Here is a 23,758-nt window from a genome sequence, read left to right as displayed (position 1 = left end):
GACTTAATATTAATTTAAAAGGGTAGGTGTCAGGCGTTTTGGAAAACTTCCAAGAGAAAATATGTCCATTAATAATGATTAACCACCGGACTTAATATTAATTTAAAAGAGTAGGTGTCAGGCGTTTTGGAAAACTTCCAAGAGAAAATATGAAGTTGATCGTAGAACCAAATGTAAAAGACGTGGTACTTTATTTTGAAAAATTGGGGCTCATAAGTAAATAAAGTTCCCGAATGCAACAAATTTCATATCTAGAACTTGATTAAAGGACCTGAGTTTTCAAAACGTTTGGCGAAGAGTATGGGAAACTAATGACTTAAGAAATTGGGTAATGGGAAGTCTTGAAATGATATTGTGGAAACTCTTAAAATACATCTTTAAGTTTCTGGGAACAAATTTGAGCTTAAAGTTGGACTCACACCATAAATCATTTTAGAGTTAAAATGTTTGGTTGGCAAATCATTTTGCTGGTTTTAGTCATCGTTTTTTTTTAATCGTTAACTAGAGACAAAACACCTATGTAATCAAATAACTTTGGTGAGAACTTCTAGTTAGACTAAACTGGTTTCTTCGATCCTAAAAATATGCTCTCTTCTATGTAAGAAATAAATAAATTACTTTTGCTATAAAGCTAAGGAAGGAATCTAAGTGATTACATAAGACAAGGCTAGTAGCAACTAATTACCAAACTAAAATATCAGTCACACCAGCAAATAAACAAACATCAAAGAATGAAAATGAGATGATTAAAGCCATATTTGGCTCCCATAGAAGAATGAAGTTTTCAGTGATTCGCTGCTTGGCTAGCCACTCTCTTTGTTTTCTGTTCAGATGAGTGTCGAGAGAATGAGAGTTGTGAATGATAGAGTAGATGCACGTTCAGCTCTTGCGATGACGTCGAGTCCCAAAGGGGAACTCTTCGGCTCCAGTGTTCATGTAAACAAAAAAAAAGCAACGAAAGATTAGAACAGTGATATGATTCTTTTTATTAAAAAAAAACGAGTAAACAAAGTAAAGCAACACTATCATTCAATTCACAGCAACATGTAAGTCCAAGTCCAAGGAAGACACTGCAAATATATACATGACTAAGTACATAAGACGAGAACAATCATTTCAGTTTCCCATAAACTGGTTGCCTTAAATTACATCAACTCAAAAAGGAAAACACCCAGTTAAAACAGAGTTGCTCTTACTAGAAAGTGTCTCAACTTAATCACATTCTGGTTCTTAAACTAACATAACAAGATGACTCTGAAAATTCACCAGCTGTATTTCTAATTGTAAACATAAGCATACAACAATAGTGATTTCTACCTTTTTCTTTAAACTATTATGCAATGTTCCCCTGCTTTCCTTTTAATAGCACATGAGAAGTTGAGTGGAAGAAGAGAATAGATGGAACTCATCATATCTCGGACAAAAGAAAACTTGGCACATAAAAAAAAAACAATCAATGGAGGAAGAAAGGAACAAACTTTAATGCCATGTCCCTTCCACTTAAGTCTATCATGGAGACTGTCCTCATTTTCCTTTTAGCAACACATAGGCAGCTAAATAGAGGGAGAAGATAAATAAAATTCATCACATGGTTCAAGATGGCAACAATAGGGATGAGATTATGCAGCAAAAGAAAATGCTTGACGGATCCAAGACTGGGGAATAACTCATACTTATTTGTGCTTTTAAACTTCAAACTCAATCTCAAAAAATGATCATGTAAGTAGTATAAAAGGTTAATAGCTGTTGAGGGCTAGATACCATAAAGGACACATCCTCGGCCTAATATGCTCATGAGAGCACCTCTTTGCCTTTGAAACCACACATAATACTCAGCCAATACCAAATAAAGAAGATGATTACTTAACTTAAACATCCATCACATTCAAAATGAGGCTAATGATAGCTCAACTACACAATTAGATCAATATACTAAAACTTAAAGCTACCACTATCCTAAACAGTGAAGTAGAAGGTCAGTGAAAGAGTCAAACATATGTATATCAAGGTTACAAGGCAACCAAACACTTCAAAGGAATGTTTTAGAACTGTTGTAGTATCTAATTATCCTAACTCAGCTTGAGTTATGATTTTAGCTTAAATCGGAAACTATGTTGAGGAATGCTATTCAAAAGGGTTCAAACAGATCATGACCCACAACAATTCTATAATTTAAAGAAAGTAGCAATTACATGTTCATCCAGTAACAAAAAATCCAAACTTGTCCCCAAAACATGTACTAAATTTCCCTAGAATCTAGAACAAATCTCAAGTTCAAGTTTACCTCTTATTCTTGTTATATTAAGTAATGAACAGGCTTAGACCACATAGCAACAAGCAAATATACAGATCATGTCGTGGTGTCACATTCTGGATTAACTATCCCCAAGAAATTTCAACCCAAAACAATCCTTAAGGTTCAAATCAAGTTTTTACAGTAGAATATATGAAACCAGAGTATATTAACAGCCATACCAAACAACAATTTATATAAATCTTGGTCACCTATTAATCCACTAAACTAAACTTCCACTGATACCACCTTAAAGTTAAGCATAATGAGAAACTGAAACCAAGATACACTAATCAGTTGTGCAAACCATGAAGGTATTGATACATTAAGCCTCTATACTAAAACTGAAACAGTATTAAACTCAATCCGCGTAGCATAAATTTATTATAACTAAAAAGAACATACAGCAAGCCTCTATAATACTACACAAAACTAGAAATATAAATTTATGAGATGGGATTTACGAATTACCTTTTTGCCGAGCAGCGGCGGGGGCGACGATCTAGATCTACTCTCCTACTCACAAATAAACTCGAATCTCGGAATAAAACGGACCAGAAAATCTTATGTATGAGGAGTATTCAAGAGTAAATAAAATGACTAATCAAATAGTATGAAACCTTAGGAGTAACGATAGACCCAAAAAAAAAAAAAAAAAAAAAAAACCTCCTCCTCGGCTGAGTGCTTGAGACAATATTTATAGGTAAAAGTGACTAGGGTTTCAGTTTTTGAATTCGAGATTTTTGGCTCGAAACAAAAGTTAAAAGAGCCGTTTGAATTAGCCCGTGAGTGAATCTTATGCTCAGATATCTGAAAAGTCATTCTTGGCTTCTTGTGATATGCATTTGTTGACCAAATCTCGTGACAAAGAGAAAAGGTGAAAAAGTGAGAACTTACTCTAAATTGGAGGGGCAAATTTCTGTCCATAGTTGATGTAAGTAAAGATTTTTCTTGAAATGGAAAGGAGAATGAAGAACAAGAGGGGCGGCTGTCCTTGAAACGAAAAATGAAAGACCTACCCGAATGAGTTTAGGTTTTCTGAAAGTGGGTATATTGGGTTCAAAGTTTGGGCTCAATTTGACGGATTGGGCTGTAATTCACAGACCTTTTCCTCCTTTAATTAATTTATTTGGACATCTTCATCTTAATAGTTTGGACTAGAATTAACCACTTTCAAATATATAATACAACTTCTTATTAAAATAAATAACCGTGCAATAATAATGTTTGAAAATATTAATATAGTACTTTGTTAAGTAAATTTGTTGATAAAACTAAAAATAAAAATAAGAAATAATTCATCCAAATTATTAACGATCAAGAAGCGTAGATAAATTAATTGATGGAAAAGTGGGATAAAATTGCGTGTCAACAAAAAACTTTGAATGTAACACTGTATTTAGGATATTGAGTGCAAAGAGTTACTAAATATAGAAAGTGACATTCTTTTTAAAAATAAATTAAAACGGAGGGAGTAATAAGTTAGTAGTGTTTTAACCTAGTCACTCTATGTATAAAACGAGATATCATTTCGCATCTCACTAAGTTTTTTCTCTAAAACAAGTTCTCTTAGAGGAATTAAGCTGAAAAAAATTCTTTTGACGGAAGAAGCAAGGTCGAGAAAGCTAGGTGGCTCTTTGAAAGTTCCTAACGTCCAAGAGCTGGCAAAGCAACAACTAGCAGCCGTTCCACCGCGATATATTGGTGATGATATCGAAAAGCCTGTGTTGACATCCATATTGCCTCAAGTTCCAGTAATTGACTTGAAAAGACTGCTAGCAATTAGAGATAATGATTCAGAGCTTGAGAGACTTCATCTTGCTTGCAAAGAATGGGGATTTTTCCAGGTAAGTTATATTTCAATGATCAAATACTTGTTCATTTTAGGTATTGGGATGGAGTGAGTACTGATTTAATGTGCAGTTGGTGAATCATGGGGTGAGTTCATCTTTGGTGGAGAAAGTGAAGTCAGAAATCCGAGCATTTTTTGATCTGCCAATGGAAGAGAAGAACAAGTTTGAGCAACAAGAAGGGGATGTTGAAGGGTATGGGCAAGCTTTTACTTTTGGGAGAAAATAAGTGCTTCTGCGGAGTAGCAGAAACAGTTTGTCAGAAGCTAAAAAAAAAGTTTTTGCCCAAAAACACTTTTTTGGCAAAAACTTTTTGAGAAAAATACAAATAGAAGCACTTTTTAAAAGCTTGGCCAAACGCTAATTGCTACTCAAAAGTGTTTTTTAATTAATTGACCAAACACAAACTGCTTTTCACCAAAAATGTTTTTTTGAAAAGTACTTTATTATATCTGAACAACAAAAGTTAGATTGGGCAGACATTTTTTACATGATCACTCTCCCTGTCACTTTGAGAAAACCTCACTTATTTCCAATGGTCCCTCTGTCACTTAGGTACCTATCTATCTCTTTCACTCAACTCACATGTGTGTGTGAAAGTTTATTAAGATTTTTGTGTTTTTTTGGTTTTGTTAATTCTTTCGTATTACTGTTATTCTGAAGTTATATACTTATACGTCATGGACTTTCTTTTTCCGGTTACTAATCCACATATAATATAAAGTGTTACTTACTGATTAACTCTATAACAACCTGTTAGTATAATTTTTTTATTGTGCATAAAATTTAATGTTTCCTAGCTAAGCATAAAATTTAATGTTTCCTAGCTAATCTATGATCGTTCTTATTTAAATTCTTGGACCATCCAGGGATGCGCTGGAACAATACTCTGCACAACTCAAGGAACTTGCCATGAAAATTATTTACAAAATGGCTAAAGCATTAGGGATGCAAGCTGAGGATATGAAAGTACTATTTGAAGAAGGGGTGCAAATGATGAGAATAAATTACTATCCTCCTTGTCCTCAACCAGAGCTTGTTATGGGCTTATGCCCTCATCCTGATTCTGTTGGTCTAACCATACTCCTTCAAGTTAATGAAACTGAAGGTCTTCAAATTAAAAAAAAATTGAGCTTGGGTTCTTGTTCCATATCTTCCTGATGCCTTTGTTGTTAACATTGGAGACAGTCTAGAGGTAAGAAATAAGTATTGTTTGGTATGGTGGAAGTCAATTTGTGGGAAATATTTTTCATGAGAAAGTCATTTTCATGAGAAATATTTATATCTAACTTTCACTTCATATTACGTGCTCCAACTAACAAGTCTTTGACATTATTATTAATCTTCAGTATTTAAGAATTTCATTAAAAAAAGTTCATCAAAATACTTCCCGATTTGCTAATATCCAAACACTTGCCACTAAATTAAAGTTGCTTCCGTTATACGTAACACACAAAAATACTTATGGTCTTTTTTGTTTCTCTCAATGTTGTTTTGCAGATTGTGACAAATGGAATATATAGACGCACTGAACATCGAGCAATTGTCAATAAGGACAAGGAGAGGATCTCGATTGCTACATTTTTTGGCCCAAATTGGATGGAGATTTTGATCCAGCGCCTAGCCTCCTCACTTCTCAAAGCCCTGCACAGTTTAGGAGGATTGGAGTTGCTGATTACTTTAAGGGGTTTTTATCTCGAGAGCTCGTTGGAAAATCATACATAGATACTATAAGAATTAGAAATGGAGATCAAAGAAGCAATTGAACCACCACGAGGTTCTGACTTGGCTAAGGAATATCTATTTTATAGAAACCTTTCCCACCTTCTCCATTTGTAACCCTGTATAATGTCAATGGTTGTCTCGTAGGTAGTATATTGGCTTTAGTGTATTGCAGATGGTGTTTTTGCCCATTGAAGGTCAAGGCCATACGTGCCCCTTCTGTATTACTCTTTTTGATTAATGAATAAGGTAGGGGTCTTTGTCAAACCCTTCGTCAATCAGGATTTGTACCTGATTGGCTGGAATTAAATTTTAAAAAAATGTAACTTGAATGACTTTGTTGATACAAAATAAATATAAGTGACTTTAATAAATAATTTGCTATGGTGACCATTTTTCTAAGCCGAGGGTCTATCGGAAAGTTGAGACTTCCTGTAAATGATCTATGGTGGGATTTACAGACCGTAAATAATATACGGTCTGTACTTTCTACCGTGAATTTCCTCTTCAGGTGAGACTTCTCTGTCACTGATCTACGGTTGAATTGACGGCCCGTAGATATTATACGGTCCGTCTTTTTGCTCCGTAAAATCCCAGCTTCAGTTACTTCTCTTTCTTGAACATTTTTTTAAGCCATTTTCACGACTTTCGCCATAAACACGATAAATACCCGTAACATAACACAAACACATCAAAAGACCCAAACTTGCTTGAAAAACAAGTAAGACTGCCGTAAAAAAGCATCAAATGTGTCGAAATTTCGCGACACATCACCCACCTATTTTTCAAAGCTTTTCTGTCTCTAGAAATATTAACCAAATCAAATGTATGGTTATCATGCAAGGATTTAATCTCATCTTGCATAGCAACTTCTCCCCCATCAATCAAGAGTACAAAATCATTGGGAGAATAACGAGATGAAGATACTGTCTCTCTAGTAGATCTTCTGAGAGAACTCTCTAGAGCATCAATAACAGCTGGTTGCTGGCCAACCACATTATCTTCCACTGGAGCATCAACAACATCATGTTGGTCATTCTGAATAAGATCACTATCTTCAACTTGATCTTCGTTATTTTGAAGAGTTTCTTGCAGGAATTGGATCAACATCAACTAAGCTCTCACTACTCTGAGAATCAACCTTCTCAGCTTTGTCAAAATCTTCAATTGTCTGGTCTTCAAAGAACACAACATCACGGCTTCTAACAAGTTTCTTCTCAACTGGATCATAAAAACGATAGACAAATTCGTCATGACCATAACCAATGAAGATACACTGCCTAGTTTTAATTTCCAGCTTTGACCTCTCATCCTTAGGAACATGCACAAAAGCCTTAGACTCGAAGACTCTCAGATGAGCATAAGAGACATCCTTACCAAACCAAACTTTGTCAGGGACATCACCATCCAAAGCAACAGTAGGAGATAAATTGATAACATAAGCAGCAGTACTGAGTACTTCTGCCCAAAATGAATCTGGCAACTTAACATTTGAAAGCAAACATCTAACCCTCTCAACTAGAGTTCTGTTCATCCTCTTTGCCAAACCATTTAACTGAGGAATCTCTGGAGGAGTTTTTTGATGCCGAATACCCTACTGTCTACAATAATTATCAAAAGAACCGATGTATTCACCACCATTGTCTGAGAGGATGCATTTTAGTTTCTCCCCTGTCTGTTTTTCAACCAAGGCCTGAAAAGTCTTGAACATATCAAGTACTTGATCCTTGGACTTTAAAGGAAATACCCAGAGTTGCGAGAATGATCATCAATAAAAGTCACAAATTAAAGTGCACCACCACGAGAGCTTACTTTAAAAGGACCACACAAATCAGAATGCACCAACTCCAGCAAATCAGGCTTTCTTGAAAGTGAATGACTCTGAAAAGAAACTCTTTTCTGTTTCCCGGCTAAGCAATGAACACATCCCTTTAACTTTTCTTGTTTCACTCCAAAAAGCAAATTCTTCTTAGCCAAGTTATCAATGCCCTTCTCGCTCATATGACTCAGCCTTCTATGCCATAATTCTGATGAAGTATCATTCTCCACCAAATTTATCGAGTCACCACAAATGGAGCCCTGAAATAAGTACAAGTCAGTTATCTTGTTACCTCGAGCCACAATCATTGAACCTCTAAGAAGCTTCCACTGGCCACCACCAACGGTTTGATCATAACCCTCATCATCAAGCTTTCCTACAGAAATTAAATTCAGACGAACATCTGGAGATGCTTGACATTGTTAAGAACTAACCTCGAACCATTCTTATTTTTCAAGCAAACTGTACCAATACCAAATACCTCAACTTCACTATCATTGCCCATTCGTAACATTCCAAAATTACCTAGAGTATAAGAAGAAAATAATTCCTTCTTTGGCGTAACATGAGAAGTGGCACCTGAATCCACAAACCAGGTAGACTCATCACAAACAAAATTGATATCATTTTCACCACAAGCAACAAGAAGATCACTTTCAGCAACAACAATAACGCGATTTTCATTATCGCCATATTTCTTTTGCTTTTTCTGGTCTCTCTTAAACTTGTAGCAATGTTTCTTGATGTGCCCTTTCAAGTGACAATAGTCACATGTAATATTATGGTACCTGGAGGATCTTGACTTTCTTCTACTTTTGCCTCTGTCATTTTGACCTTTGAAATTGCTTCTCCCCTTGTCTTCAGTAACCAAAACATCGGAGTGTGAAGCTGAAGAAGACGAAACTTGAGATCTTCTTCTCATCTCTTCATTCAAAACACCACTCTTAGCATATTCCATAGATACACCATCACTGGGAGCAGAATTAGTCAAAGAAACTCGAAGAGTTTCCCAAGAGTCTGGCAGAGTATTAAGAAGCCAAAGTCAATGTATTTCTTCATCAAACTTGACACCCATTCCAGACAACTGATCAAGGACCCCCTGAAAATTATTTATATGATCAGAAATAGGACTGCCCTCTTTGTATCTAATATTCATCAATTGTTTCAGTAGGAACAACTTATTATTGCCAGTCTTCGAAGCATAAAGTGTCTCGAGCTTTTCCCACAAGCTTTTAGCATTTTTATCATTCACAATATGATTTCGAACATTATCTTCAACCCATTGCAGACAGCTGATCAAGGACCCCCTGAAAATCATTTATATGATCAGAAATAGGACTGCCCTCCATTCTAGACAGCTGATCAAGTGTCACGCCCCGAACCATGGCCTGGACGATCTCTCATAATGACTGGATCCTTTCATATTTTAGCAAATCTCATGTTCCCTGGCAAGGACTGAGTGTTCTGCTGGCGGGACGCAAGCACCAGACCATGGATCGGTTATAAGTTATTGCTCTCCCTACTTATCATGTTTTTACTAATGTTATATATATACATATGTACTCATGCTCATGTTCATGTCCAAGTTTTTCAGTTTCAGCTCTTATCATGTTATTCCATGTCCCATGTTGTTTGTTTCGGTTGCTTTACATACCAGTACATTCAATGTGCTGACGTCCCATTTTATTGCTCGGGGGCCTGCATTTTACGATGCAGGTACTGATATACAGGACGACACATCTGCTCAGTAGGACAACATTCGTATCAGCTTATTGGTGAGCCCCATCTCATTCGGGGTTTAGTCAACTTTTGTTTTATGATTAATTATGCATCTAAAGGTATGCTGGGGGCCTTGTCCCAGTAAGTATGTTTTTCAGTCAGACTCATGATAGATGTTTCATAGACTAGACAAGTCAGTTATGTCATGTCAGACATTTGGAGTCGTATAGCCATTTTGGCTCACTCATGTTTAAACAAGTATTTTATTAAGTATTATGACTTAACATGTTTTATAAAGGCTCATCATGGATTCACGTTATATTCCGCATATGTTATGTATCATGATGATTCAGCAAGCCATGTGGTTCGCTCGGTCACATGCAGTCAGGCACCGAGTGCCGTGTTACGTCCAGGCCATGGTTCGGGGCGTGACATCAAGGACCCCCTGAAAATCATTTATATGATCAGAAATAAGACTGCCCTCTTTGTATCTAATATTCATCAATTGTTTCAGTAGGAACAACTTATTATTGCCAGTCTTCGAAGCATAAAGTGTCTCAAGCTTTTAGCATTTTTATCATTCACAATATGATTTCGAACATTATCTTCAACCCATTGCCTAATGTAGCCACAAACCTGTAAGTGCTCAAGTTCCCAATCCTCATCTTCAATAGACTCGGGTTTCTTAGAAGCAAACACATGTAAATGCAATTTCTTGACAAATATAAGATCTTTCATCTTGCTTTTCCAAATATGGTAATTACTACCATTTAAACAAACCATCTTGCATATATTTACCTTCATCATTCAAATAGACAATCAACACAACCAAATATAACCACAAGCTCTGATACCACTTTGTTGGGAAGAAAACAAGCAAATACCAAATTACATGATGAGGTAACAGTGGAAGAAATACCCAAGTCAAAACTTTCCACACTATTTGAACCAAGAGAAGACAATAAACACTAGCACAAATGGAAATCCGAACAACAACTATACCAACAAAAAAATAGCAAAACAAACAAAAAAAAATCAATGCAAGAGACACCAAATTTACGTGGTAAAACCCCTTCAAGGTGAGGAGAAAACATCCACGGGATCTCCAGCCCACAAAAGCTCCACTAAAATCAATAAGAGTTACAACAATATTCTCCAAATGGCTACAATATCAACGCCAAACTCGGAGCAACAATGCATAAAAGATAGCACCAAAACTAGTGAAGAAAGGAGAGAAATCACCCCAAAAAAATGAGCTACTGTTCGTACTCGAAAACTAGAGCTACAGTCCACAAAATCCGATCTTCACCATTGAAATCGAAGAATCAGATGTTGAGAACCCCCAGTTTAAATTTGAAAACGATCGAACAGTTAATGAATCGGAAAACACAATTTGAAGTGGACTGCTGTGGCTGATTTTCACTGGTCCGAAAATCACCTCTTCTCTCTATATGGTTTCTATGAATTCACTCTTGTGTTATGAAAATAAGACCTAAGTTCATCTTATATATCGAGGATTTTAGGGCAAAAGTGGCCTGGTCCAGGAAAAAACTGTTGGGCTAAACGGTCTAAAGATACTCTTAACATGATGTGATATTGTCCGCTTTAGGCCAAGCCCGCACGGTTTTCCCCAAAAAGCCTCACATCATTTAGAGTATCCAACTCCTTATAAGTAGCTCATTTTTATTTTCAGCTACCAATGTGGTATTTTGTTTGCACACCCAATAATCTCCCCTCGAACTAAGTTCCACATGACTCATTACGGGTCAGAGATTCACTATGTCTGTGTGCCAACCACATCGTCAGAGTATTTACGGTCACCGAAGCCCAAAGGCTGTGTATGCATCTTCAAAGCTATGGTTAAAGGTCGTAAACCGGCCCATAGACGGGCAAAGGTTCAAATTTGAGAACGATCCAACGGTTAACGAATCGGGAAACGCAATTTGAAGTGGACTGCTATGGCTGATTTTCACTGGTTCGAAAACCACCTATTCTCTCTCAATTTTTCTCTTTATATGGCTGCTATGAATTCACTCTTGTGTTATGAAAATAAGACCTAAGTTGATCCTATATATAAAGGATTTTAGGGAAAAAGTGGCCTGGTCTAGAAAAAAAAACTATTGGGCTAAACGGTCCAAAGATACTCTTAACATAATGTGATATTGTCTGCTTTAGGCCAAGCCCGCACAGTTTTCCCCAAAAGGCCTCACATCATTAAGAGTATCCAACTCCTTATAAGTAGCTCATTTTTCTTTTCAGCTACCAATGTGGTACTTTGTTCGAACACCCAATAATCTCCCCCTCGAACTAAGTTCCACATGACTTATTACGGGTCAGAGATTCACTATGTCTGTGTGCCAACCACATCGTTAGAGTATTTACGGTTAGCGATGTCCAAAGGCTGTGTATGCGTCTTCAAAGCTATGGGCAAAGGTCGTAAAACGGCCCATAGACGGGCAAAGGCACTAAGCCGAGCCCCACGCCACACTTCACCATCTTCATACTCGTCCCATCAAACCATTGGCTCTGATACCAATTGTTGGGCTAAATGGTCCAAAGATACTCTTAACATAATGTGATAAATTCCGCATGACTCATTACGGGTCAGAGATTCACTATGTCTGTGTGCCAACCACATCGTTAGAGTATTTACGGTCACCGAAACCCAAAGGCTGTGTATGCGTCTTCAAAGCTATGGGTAAAGGTCGTAAACCGGCCCATAGACGGGCAAAGACACCAAGCCGGGCCCCACGCCACACTTCGCCATCTTCGTACTCGTCTCATCAAATCATTGGCTCTGATACCAGTTGTTGGGCTAAACGGTCCAAAGATACTCTTAACATAATGTGATATTGTCCACTTTGGGCCAAGCCTGCACGGTTTTCCCCAAAAGGCTTCACATCATTAAGAGTATCCAACTCCTTATAAGTAGCTCCTTTTTCTTGTAAGCTTCCAATGTGATACTTTGTTCGCACCCCAACACAATTTGGAATATATCGGTGCCAACGTCGAAGCTATACTAACAAGTAACAAGTGTGTTTTTTCTTCATTTTTGGCACAAGTCTGATTTCACTCATTACGAAATTCCCTTGAGTATAGATGTAAATAATATTGTCACTAATTGATTCTCACTGATGTTGTACGTCATATCTTACTAAATGTTTCTACAAAGTCGAGCACTACCAACCTATTCTTTTATGGTTCACTTTTCTTTGTGAGTGGGAATGTCAGATTTTTTTTATTGAGTTAGTTGAATAATATCTACATTCGTCATTTTTACGAATTTATATTGTTTTCCTTTAATTTTTCATTAATTATATTTATGTGATTTTTAAAAATTTAATACTCATTAACATGGGATTTTACGCATGCCCAGAGACTAGTTGCATAAATTCGGGATGGAACTAGCACTTTGATTATAGGTTCGATCGAACCTAGTAGTTTTGGTCTAAACACTAAATTTATATTAAAAAATTCATTGAAAAGGTACAAATTACTAAATCTCGATCCCATAAGCTTAAATTCTAACTATTCCTCTAGATAAATTCAATTTTCAAACTAGCATTTAATCTTGCATGGTATTTTTGTTTGTTAGTATTTTGGAATAGAGTTGCGGTACTGCTCCAGCGGCGATGTAAATCTGGTAGCTGATGATGACACAAAGACAAAAAGTTTTTGTCATCATATATTATAAAAAATAAAAATGGAATCAATAGCTAAAAGGACTCTATAGTTCTTGTTTTGGCTGTTCGTTTTGATCGAGACATTTAATAATCACTACAAGAAAACACCTAATTTGTGGAGGTTTTTTAGTCAATTTGTGGCGGTTTCCAACCCCCACAAACAGAATTGTGACGGTTTCTGAAAACGCTACAGTTATCAATGCCACGAGTCTCATTGTGGCCGTTTTTCGAAACCTCCACGACGGCCGCCACAAAATAAAATTTAAATTTGTGGAGGTTTTTAGAGATAATCGGTGGCAGTTTATAACCTCCAAAATATCATCTTACTATTTCAAAAAAAATAATATTGTGGGGATTTTTGGACCCCCCCAATATGATGCTTAGTTCTTTTCCAAAAACTTAATTGGGGGTTTATAACCCCCACAATGTTAATGATTAAAAAAAAAGAAATTAACTAGTGACAATTTAATTTGTTTCCACCACAATACTTTTTTTTTTTTTTTTTTTTGCTATTTAAAATTTTTAATCAGGACTAAATAAATAATTTTACTGAACAACTTATAACAAAGTCAAATTCCATTAAAAATAACCATAATAACAAACAATACAAACTCAGATCCAACTAAACAAAATTTGTATCATAACTATGATATCTGATATAGTGACCAACTAGCTAGGATAATAAAAATGTATGTATTCATTACAAGATTAATCCTACTATTGTCTAGCTAATAAATTGATGGGTTATAAAAATTTGAAGTTGACTTAGAATAGGAAGTCTTCAATGTTCTTATAATAATCAGCAACGAAATTCTCCATCTTGGTCACCACACTATCTAAGTTGCTCTGCATCCATGGTTTCAATTCACCCTTCCTAACCACACCAAAAAAGAAAATTCAAAAGTTCTTAAATAAACACACATTCGGCAAAAGTATTCTGAAATACGATATTAACTTTTGCCCTCATTTCAGAACTGAGGCAGAGTCAATAGTAGAAGCACGTCACACATGCACTGAGGTTAAACTAATGTATTGGACTTCAAAGAGTCCTTAGATTTCTTTATGCAGGTTCCATGATTCATGCATATAAAATTATTAGTAGAAAGAACTACAGGGAGAAAATAAGCTTGTCAACTTTTGGTTGACAAAATGGGTAGCAACAGTTGGATAGCAATGCATAACTGCACAAAAGTCCTGGTCCTGACACTAAATCTCATATCATTAAGATTAATGAATCCTCCAATCAGTTGACCTCTTACAGTATGATCTCCCGTTTCTTAAGTCACTTTACATTTCAGTTTGTCGTGTTAGATTCCAAGTTGAACTACTTAAACAAGTTCTCTAATAACGCACCATACTAATCTCAAGAAGAAGCTTTTGAAATCGCAAATGCTTAAAATACTGGGCTAAATAAAGGATGAATATTATAAATTGAGAAAATCAGAAGCATGAGAATTAGTTTATTGAAACTCACAATCTGTTCACCATGTTTTTGAGCAGGCATCCCAAAGTGTTTGTTATTCGTCTTTCCCTGCTCAAAGCTAAACCAAGAAAATAATCAACAAAAACAATTAGCAATCAAACCAACGTATTACAACAAAAATTCTAGCCATATATTCATGAAAATCACCTATGTAACAAATATACAGGTCCTCTATAGGCGAAATAACATTAGAATCGAACAAATAAATTATAAGTTGTAATCAACCCAATGATTAACATAAGTTAAACTTGCATCAAAGTTGAATGCTAACAACACTGGAAAACTGAAGTAGAAGAAACGTACTGCTAACGTAAGAGTGATAATTGATGTACCTTCCTATAATTCATAAAGTCTGTTATATAAAAAGTGAGCTTTCACTGAAAAGAATATTTGGCCAATGAATGAGTTAATGCATAACTTACCAAATCCATTGCTTTAGATTACTCTTTGACCAAAAGGAGTAATTATCTACCACAATCACCCGAGCTTAATGCAAAATTTAACGTAATTATACTCATGTTTCTAACCACAGCTAATATACTTACATGGATACAGCAGTTGCAATATACAACAGTTGCAAAAATGAGAAACCTCCTCATATAGTACCTGGAAACAAAAACTTCTCTTAATTGTCAAAAGAAGGAAAATAAAAAATTCCCTTAATTGTCAAAAATGCAAAAACACACACTCGTTTCCCCAAACAACAATAATGACACTTAATTTACCAATCAGACCTCGAAACCAATTAAGGAACCCACGAAAGAATTGAACCAACATTTAACCCAATAATTGTAATAATACATAGATCGACACGCATATCGCAACCAGTTTCGGGTACGAACTCGACATCGGAAAGTAAACAAAGAGAAATAAGAAAGAGTTTTACGAAGTACTTACCTTTCCCGTTCGGATTGCAGTCCTGGAATAAGAAAGAGTTTTACTCTATAGAGCCCTGGAATTTTGAGTTGATAGAAGAAAGTGAATTGATTCAGTTGAGCCCTGGAATTTCGTGAGTTGTGGAGAGGGAATTTAGCCCTCAGGAAAAAAAGAGGGGGAAAAAGAGAGGGAAAAAGGAGCGGGAATTTGCCCCCCAGGTTCTGAATATTTTTTGAGTCTAATTTCCTAATTACCCCATAATGTTCAGATTAAAACTTAGGAAGATGGTGTCTAATATTGCCTTTTCACATTTTTTTCTCTTTTTTTTTTTTTATTAGTAATTAAAATATTGGGAGATAGAACTAACTATATAATAAAACATACTTTAACAAAATTGAGATATATATATACTATAAAAAATAAAGCATAAAAAAAGCAACAAAAAAGCAAGATATCTAAACAAATAAAAATCTAAGATATAGAACAAACTCACAAAAACTCATTAACATAATTCATTTAATATTCAAATTGCTAAATATCTTTGATTAGATAAAATAATATTATTTGTTTAAATTCAGAACTCCTAATATTATGAAAATAAAAGATTTTTGTGCATATATTTTGTTAAAAAAAATCCTTTCACACATCTACACAAGTAAATTTGTAGGTCGACGCCGTATATTAAGTCATCTCAAACGATTTCTCATTTTATATTAAATATGTGCTACTTGTACCTTCTAGTGAAGGTTATCATGTTAAATCTTACCTAATCTTATATGACTACAATCCATCTTAGCATATGTATCTCTGCAATATTCATCTTATGGATATATTGGACTTTACCGGCCCGACACTCGCTAACATATGATATTATTGGTCTTACAACTGTTTTATAGAACTTATCTTTCAGTTTGATATGAATTCTATCACATAACACCCCAATACCACTTTTTCATTTTAACCATCCAGTTATATATGACCCGAGTAACATCTTCATCTGATTCTCTTGAAACAACGAGCCTAGTGTATTGGTAAAAGACTAACAAAATGTAATTCTATCGCTGAGTTATGCAAAGTGGTCACAAGTCGGCGCGGATGGTCAGGATATTAATTAGAAAGACAAATTTCTGAAAGACATTTGATTGAGTGAAGTTGCGAGAACGCCGAACACATTTTCATTCGGAGTAGCTGTCACGCACATGGTGCAAATGACGGGTAGCCCATTGAGAGTCCACAATCTCCATGCTAGTAACGACCAAATATGTAGGGTTATTAACCGCCACAAATTGTATTGAATTATGATATTTACAAACCTCCACAATTTGATGCAACTTGTGGAGGTTATCAAAAAACTCTATAATGAGACCGCCACAAAAAGAATTATATAGTGGGAGTTAAAAGAAACGCTGCAAAATGATTTTATAGTGGGGGTTTTAAGAACCCCACAAATAAACCTCCACAAAAAGAATTATATAGCGGGGGTTAAAAAAAAGGCTACAAAATAATCTTATAGTGGGGGTTTTTAAGACCCCCACAAATAGACCTCCTCAATATAGCTCTTTTTTTGTAGTGAATTTTCAGGTTTGCAACAAGAGCGAATGGAATCAACGCCGGCAAAATTGAAGTTTGGAAAATCTTTGTTAGTTCCAAGTGTTCAAGAGCTTGCCAAAGAGCACCTTACCAATATTCCAGCCAGGTATGTTCACCCAGAACAAGAATCTCCGGTCGTATCTGCTGGAGAGGCAGTCCCTACAGTCCCCCGTTATCGATCTTCAAAAGTTGATATCCGGGGATTCCATGAATTCTGAGTTGCAAAAGCTTCACTCTGCTTGCCAAGAATGGGGTTTCCTCCAGGTTTGATTTTCTTCGTAACTTGTTTAGTTATCCGGGTGTGTTTGGTACGAAAAAATGTTTTGCATGGAAAATGGTTCTTTGACGAAAGTCCTTATCAAAATAAGCAATTTTTAAAACTTTGGCCAAATAGACTCTACGATTCTTAAAATAATTTTCAGTTATTTAGTTCAAATTAAACATCTAAGACATGTTAAAATTTGGACCGCCGTAATACTTATTTTCAACTTTCCCCCCCCCGTTTCCCCCCAAAAGGGACTTATATTTAACTTCTCAAGGATGAAGCATAATATCACAATAACGGAATCCCCCAATTCTAATTCCTTTTATGTATAGAAATATCCTCTTGGATAACGATGGAAGTCTAAAATGCATAATCCTTCTCATTTAATGGTCGTATGAGAATTAGTTTTAAAAAATTACTCTTTGTTTTCTGGTAGAGCTACCTTTGTAATTGTGAAAAGGTTGTAGAATTTGCTATCATATTGTTGAATGTTAGGTTTCAAACCATGGAGTGACACCTTCGTTACTGGAGGACTTCAAGAGAGAAGTTATAGAATTCTTCGGACTTCCAATGGAAGAAAAGAAGAAACTATGGCAAAAGGAAGACGACTTTGAAGGTTTCGGCCAGGCATTCGTTGTATCGGAGGAGCAGAAGCTTGATTGGAGTGACATGTTTGCCATAGCTACTCTTCCTCCTCATATCCGTAAAGTAGACTTGTTTCGGAAGTTGCCTTCAAAGCTCAGGTGCCTATCTCCTCAATATCTCTCAAAATATGGTTAAACCCCCCTCCCCCCTAAAAAAGAATCATATTACTCTATTTTTTAACGATCACTGAACTGGTGGAAATAGGTGAACAAAGTCATTATCAGAAAAGTTTGTCATCTATCTGACGGTATTGAGTTCTTAAGAAAATATAGGGAAAAAGTCCAAATTTGTCCCTTGGACCATTAACCAGGAGAAATTAAAGGTCCCTTTACTTTATTCTCCAGGAGGACTTGTAAGTTACAAGAAATTACTTAAGAACTTATGGCTAATCATTTATAAACACAAAAATGAGGAGGAATAATTATGAACCTTGAGCCATAATATTCTTGAGATTAACCAGACTTGTTAACTATACTTTTTGTTAAAATGCAGGGACATCATGGAAGCATACTGCAAAGAAATCAAGAGCCTAGCAGTGACCATCCTATATCAATTGGCAAAGGCTTTAAGGATGGATGAAAAGGAAATGAGAGATCTGTTCAGTGATGGTATGCAGTCAATGAGGATGAATTATTATCCGCCTTGCCCTGAGCCAGGCAGGGCAATTGGCTTAAGTCCTCATTCTGATGCTGTTGCCCTCACCATCCTTCTCCAGCTTAATGAAACTGAAGGTCTTCAAGTCCAAAAAGACGATATCTGGGTGCCTATAAAACCCCTCCCAAATGCTTTGATTGTGAATATTGGCGATATGATGGAGGTAACTAATAGTAACAACTTTTTACTGAGTAACTGATTTCCCAAAGGGTGCAACGACATAGTGAAAATTGCAAGTTAAGTTTGGTTTTATTCAGAGTGTATAATCATGCTTCACATATTAACAATTCTGAATTTTCTTGAAAGGTCTTGATTCAGAATTTCTATTACATATGATTTAAAGTATTCACCCTTTCTCTGCTAAAAGGAAGATGCTTGGAGGGAGGTAGAAGCAAGACGGTCATAATATTATCATTGATTTAATTTGTCAGATAATATGGCAAATTCAATTAATTAAATTTGCTTGTTTAGAATATCTCATGTTTTATAAAGAAAAAGCTCATTTTTAATAGGATATATTGAAAAGATCATTTAAAATTCTGTGTACGTAAGTGTTGTATTTGACTTGGCAGATAGTAAGCAATGGTGTTTATAGGAGCATTGAGCACAGAGCAATTGTAAAATCAAAAGAAGAGAGGCTCTCTGTTGCAACATTCTATAATATCAACCTTGACTCCGAACTAGGACCTGCACACAGCCTCATTGGTCCACATAATCCTGCCATTTTCCGAAGAGTACCCGTGCAAAAATATTTACAAGACCTTTTTCCCGAAAACTTGATGGAAAATCATATGTTGATTTCATGTAGGTAGAGACGAGGGATGATGAATGCTAGGTAACATCTGATTATATAAGTTACTCTTAATTTGGAGTTCCCATGTTTGATATTATAAAGAAGAAAACCAGTACTCTTCTTTCATTATATGTGACGGTTTTACATTTGTTACAGAGTCAAATGTTGATTTGTGTATTATATTTGTAGGAAGGAATCAATGGCGGAGCCACACTATGCCGAGGGTGTTCATCCGAACCCCCTCGGTGGAAAAAAATATTATTTTTACAAGGTTAAAATTATTTTTTATGTATATATAGTAGACGTTAAACCCCCTTAGGCTTCTTCGTATGTTTACTTTTTTATATTTTGAACCCTCGGCGGAAATTCTGGCTCCGCCACTGGAATGAATTATTAATATATGTGGGTTAGACATTATATTTTTGGGTCACACATCGTACGTTACCTCGTGTCAGCTGGGGTCTATTTTGTTTTAAGGATGCTCTCGAATCTCGGAAATTTTTAAGAAATTATTTTATGATGACTGTTGTGTGATAGAGAGTAGCTTAGTGCACTATTTGCATGCTATGTGATGGGAAGGGTCACCTGATATTCAGTCACATGTTTTTAAGTACGGAAAAGGCTAATAAATGCCCTTAATATATTGGAAATGGTTCAAAAATGTCTTCCACCTATTGGGTTAAAAATGTCCTTTAACTTTTTCTTTAGGTTAAAAAATGCCCTTTAGTTTACAGAAACTGACATGGAATTTCGTTAAACAAGTGTTATTTTTTATTGGTCCACATAAATTTTCACCCAATTAAAAGATCCGACCCGAATCTAACACAAACCCGTTTCTAATGAACCTAACCCATCTTTTACACCTCTTGTTCCTCTCACATAGTGATTTAAGCTTTTCCTATCTTCTTTTTCCTCTTCTTTCTTTCTGCTCCTATCACCACGGACACATCTTTCTCCAAGCAAAATAAATGTCTAAAACTATTTAAATTGCCCACACCGGCAAGCCCAAATTGCTCCTGCTAGCAACACAGACATAAAATGTATTAAACCAACGCTCAAAATTGCTTCCTTTTTTTCTTATTTCTTTCACTCTGCTCTCAAGATTTTCCGGTATAGCAACATCAGAGAAGAAGAAAGGAAGAGGGTTTCATATAATCTTTCAAGCTTTGCCTTTTTCTAATATTTGTGTTGGATTAGTTTACGTACAATCATCGGGAACGTAGTGTGTGTGTATATATAAGCAGCCAAAGATAAAGAGAAAAAGCTTAAATCACCGTGTGAGAGGAACAAGAGGTGCGAAAGATGGGTTAGGTTCATTAGAAACGGGTTTGGGTGTTAGATTCGGGTCAGATCTTTTAATTGGGTGGAAAATTTATGGTGACCAATAAAAAAGACCACTTGTTTAATGAAATTCCATGTCATTTTTCTATTAAATAATGGGCATTTTTTAACCTAAAAAAAATGTTAAGGGCATTATTAACCCAATAGGTGGAAGGAGAGCATTTTTGAACCATTTCCAATAGGTTAAGGGCATTTTTGAGCCTTTTCTGTTTTAAGTATTCATTACATGATATGGTCGAGAGTTCATTCGGCAAACGTTAGACTCGTCAGGTGCTGATCGTGATTTTGGATCTGTGACAAATTATATACTCCACGTAAGGTATAGAGAAAGTTTGTCTGGGGGTTCCAACTCTTCGATAAAAGGATAACTCACAAAATGGTGTCGCTCCGAGATTCAAGGGATATGATTTAATCCCATTATATTAAATGATCACGATCTCTGCCCAATAACGACTAAAACGAGCGTAGTATTAGGGAAATTAGTTAATGTCGTCTATCTTATAAGAACCCCCATTATCTCATGACTGTATTCCATCTAATTTTTCACCTGAATATTGAAAGCTCCTATTATTCTCTGAAACACGATTGTTCAAGACAGTTCTTCAACAATATTCGTCACTGATCCAGAAGATTGAATAAGAATTTATCTCTTTTACTATTTCATTCGTTGCTTAGTGCTTATTATTTATCTCCTTATTTCGATGACTTTTTGTGATACCCCGCGTTTTCAGAGCATGAGTATGACATTTACCTCACCGTAGTAATGGAGTGTCGGAGACGTCCCATGATGTTTTGAAAAGCACAAGCCATGGAAAGTACGTAAAAACGAAGAAAAAGGGTGAATTACGATCTCGTAAGTCGTAATCGGGAAAGAGTATTTTGAAACACGAGAACATGGCCATTATTAGTATAATAAGTGATAAATATCATGTATGGAGAGTTTCGGAATATTTCGAGATCGAGCAAATTGAAGAAAATAAGTTCGACGAAAATTTGAGAAATGCTGGAAGGATTTTTAGTCAACTTTGGAGGCGCATATCTCCTAGTATATACGGAGTTTTAAGGTGTTTCAAAATCCAAAAATGAAGTTCGCCGAGTCTAATTTGTAATTCAATAAACCGCTCGTTGATAGGACATCGGAGTAGAGAATTATAGACGTTACAAACTGAGCTGTCGACGCAGAAACAGGACTGCTACATTATTGCTACAGTATTGTAGCTACAGTGATGCCGACTTTGCCCACTATAAAAGGGCTAAAATTCCATTTTTTCTTCATCAAAAACCTCTGAAAATTTCCAGAAAGTTCAGCCATCAAAGGGCTCTCAAATCTCATATAGAATTGAAGATTTTGAGCAAAAATTCAAGCTATGGAATACCAATCGAAGTCTGGGCAACGCGTAGACGCGATTATGATTTCATTTTGGTGTTGGAGGAGCTTGGGAGCAAGAAAATGTTGAAGATTTTGCTACTTTCATAAAAACAAGGTATGAATCTTCAAATCCCTCTCTTTATCAAGTTTGATTAAGGAATAATTGCAAGAATAGAATTATAGTTTGTTGTGTTGATGTTGTTGAATTATGGATCGAGGCTTGAAGAGAATTTTGGTTAAGATATGCATATGTTCATCTTGTAGAATGTTAAGGATGTTGTTAGTATTAAATTCGGCTTCTTTACGGAAATAAAGTTATTAATTAGTCGTACCCCAAGTTGGTTGGTTGAGAAATTTGAACAACAGTGTGTGGGCTATTGTATGGCATATGTTGGTGTTGGAAATGATGTTACTACTATTGGTATTGTTGTCGATGTTGTTGGTTGTTGAATTGGAATTTTGGGCTAGGCTCATAAACAGGGGAAATGCTGCCCGAATTTCGACAGAATCTAAAAGGACTTTCATTAAGTGTTTAAGACGAGCGTATGACGATGATCCTAATGATATTATGAATGGTTATATATGTAGATTACGAGGCTACGAATAATTCTTAAGAGAGTTGCAAGACGGGAAGTAAGTTGGAAGTCAAGAATTATCTACCAGGTATGTTAAGGCTCGCCCTTTTCTTTCAAAGGCATGATCTTTAGGTTATGATTTCATAAATGTTTCCGTATTTTCCTTGTCATCAAAAGTTAAATGTCCCAGATTCCAAAGCATAATTTCCTTCTTGATATTCCATAAATGTTTTCCAAGGTTCCCCTATTTTCCAAAACCAAAGGTTGTGATTATGTGAGTTCTTATGACAACGACGAAGGATATGTTTTTTTCAATGACAACGATGATGTCAAAAGTGAAAATATCATTATGATGACTATGATGAGAATGACTCCATGCTTAAAGGTTCTAAGTTTATGATTCCAACGACGATATAAGAATGTTGAGTTATTTACTGATTTCTCAATTCATTCATGGATGATGACTAATTTCTTTTAATATTCCAAAACTACATGGCTTGATGCCTTATGAGATTTACGATCCTATTCTATGTTTTCTCTTAATTCTATTCTTCATCGATAGTCTCACCTTAAAATAATTGTTCCTTCAAGGTGAGACAAAGCGACGATGAGTATTCCATAATATAATCGGAGGCTACCGACCTTACGTCACTCCGATACAGTTGTGGCTTTTGATTGGGCTCTTATGCATGCTTTATATATATATATATATATATATATATATATATGTATTTTCTCACACCGCGCCGCGTTATAGCCGGCCGGGCAGGCACGTAGATGTGCACACCACTGCAGTGGGCATGTTATGATATTGCCCTGGACGCGGGAGGCTGATAAGTTGGTATTTTACCAACTTATCTCTTCTTTAATCTTATATTTTTGCTATGTTTGCTTGAGAAAATAGTGCATTTAATATCATTTACATCTATTTTACAGGTTTATATGATTTAGAAGTGATCGGAAGAAACCAAGTGAAAATAAAGTCAAAAAGAGGTCAAATTGGACAAAACTGCACAGTTTTGCAAAACTGTCAAAAGTGGACAGTTTTGCAAAAACGGGACAGATTTGCAAAAAACGGGCA

General features: G+C 35.8%; 1 long non-coding RNA gene and 2 pseudogenes across 1 annotated transcript; 2 read left to right on the top strand and 1 right to left on the bottom strand.

Annotated features, from left to right (window-relative positions):
- Window positions 1-3,789: 3,789 nt before the first annotated feature.
- Window positions 3,790-6,229, top strand: LOC132621128 (oxoglutarate-dependent flavonoid 7-O-demethylase 1-like; annotated as a pseudogene).
- Window positions 6,230-13,644: 7,415 nt separating this feature from the next.
- On the bottom strand, window positions 13,645-16,769 carry LOC132621130 (uncharacterized). Its single transcript, XR_009575425.1, has 4 exons — window positions 15,467-16,769; window positions 15,115-15,175; window positions 14,561-14,627; window positions 13,645-13,960 (listed from the first exon to the last, which is right to left on the bottom strand). It is a non-coding gene; the product is annotated as an uncharacterized LOC132621130 (long non-coding RNA).
- Window positions 16,770-17,023: 254 nt separating this feature from the next.
- On the top strand, window positions 17,024-19,688 carry LOC132621124 (protein SRG1-like; annotated as a pseudogene).
- The last annotated feature ends 4,070 nt before the right edge of the window (window positions 19,689-23,758 follow it).

Source organism: Lycium barbarum, chromosome 12 (genome assembly GCF_019175385.1).
Source record: "Lycium barbarum isolate Lr01 chromosome 12, ASM1917538v2, whole genome shotgun sequence".
Taxonomy (NCBI): Eukaryota; Viridiplantae; Streptophyta; class Magnoliopsida; order Solanales; family Solanaceae; genus Lycium; species Lycium barbarum.
Note: the sequence above shows the minus strand (reverse complement) of the source record. Positions and strands in the feature narration are given on the sequence as shown.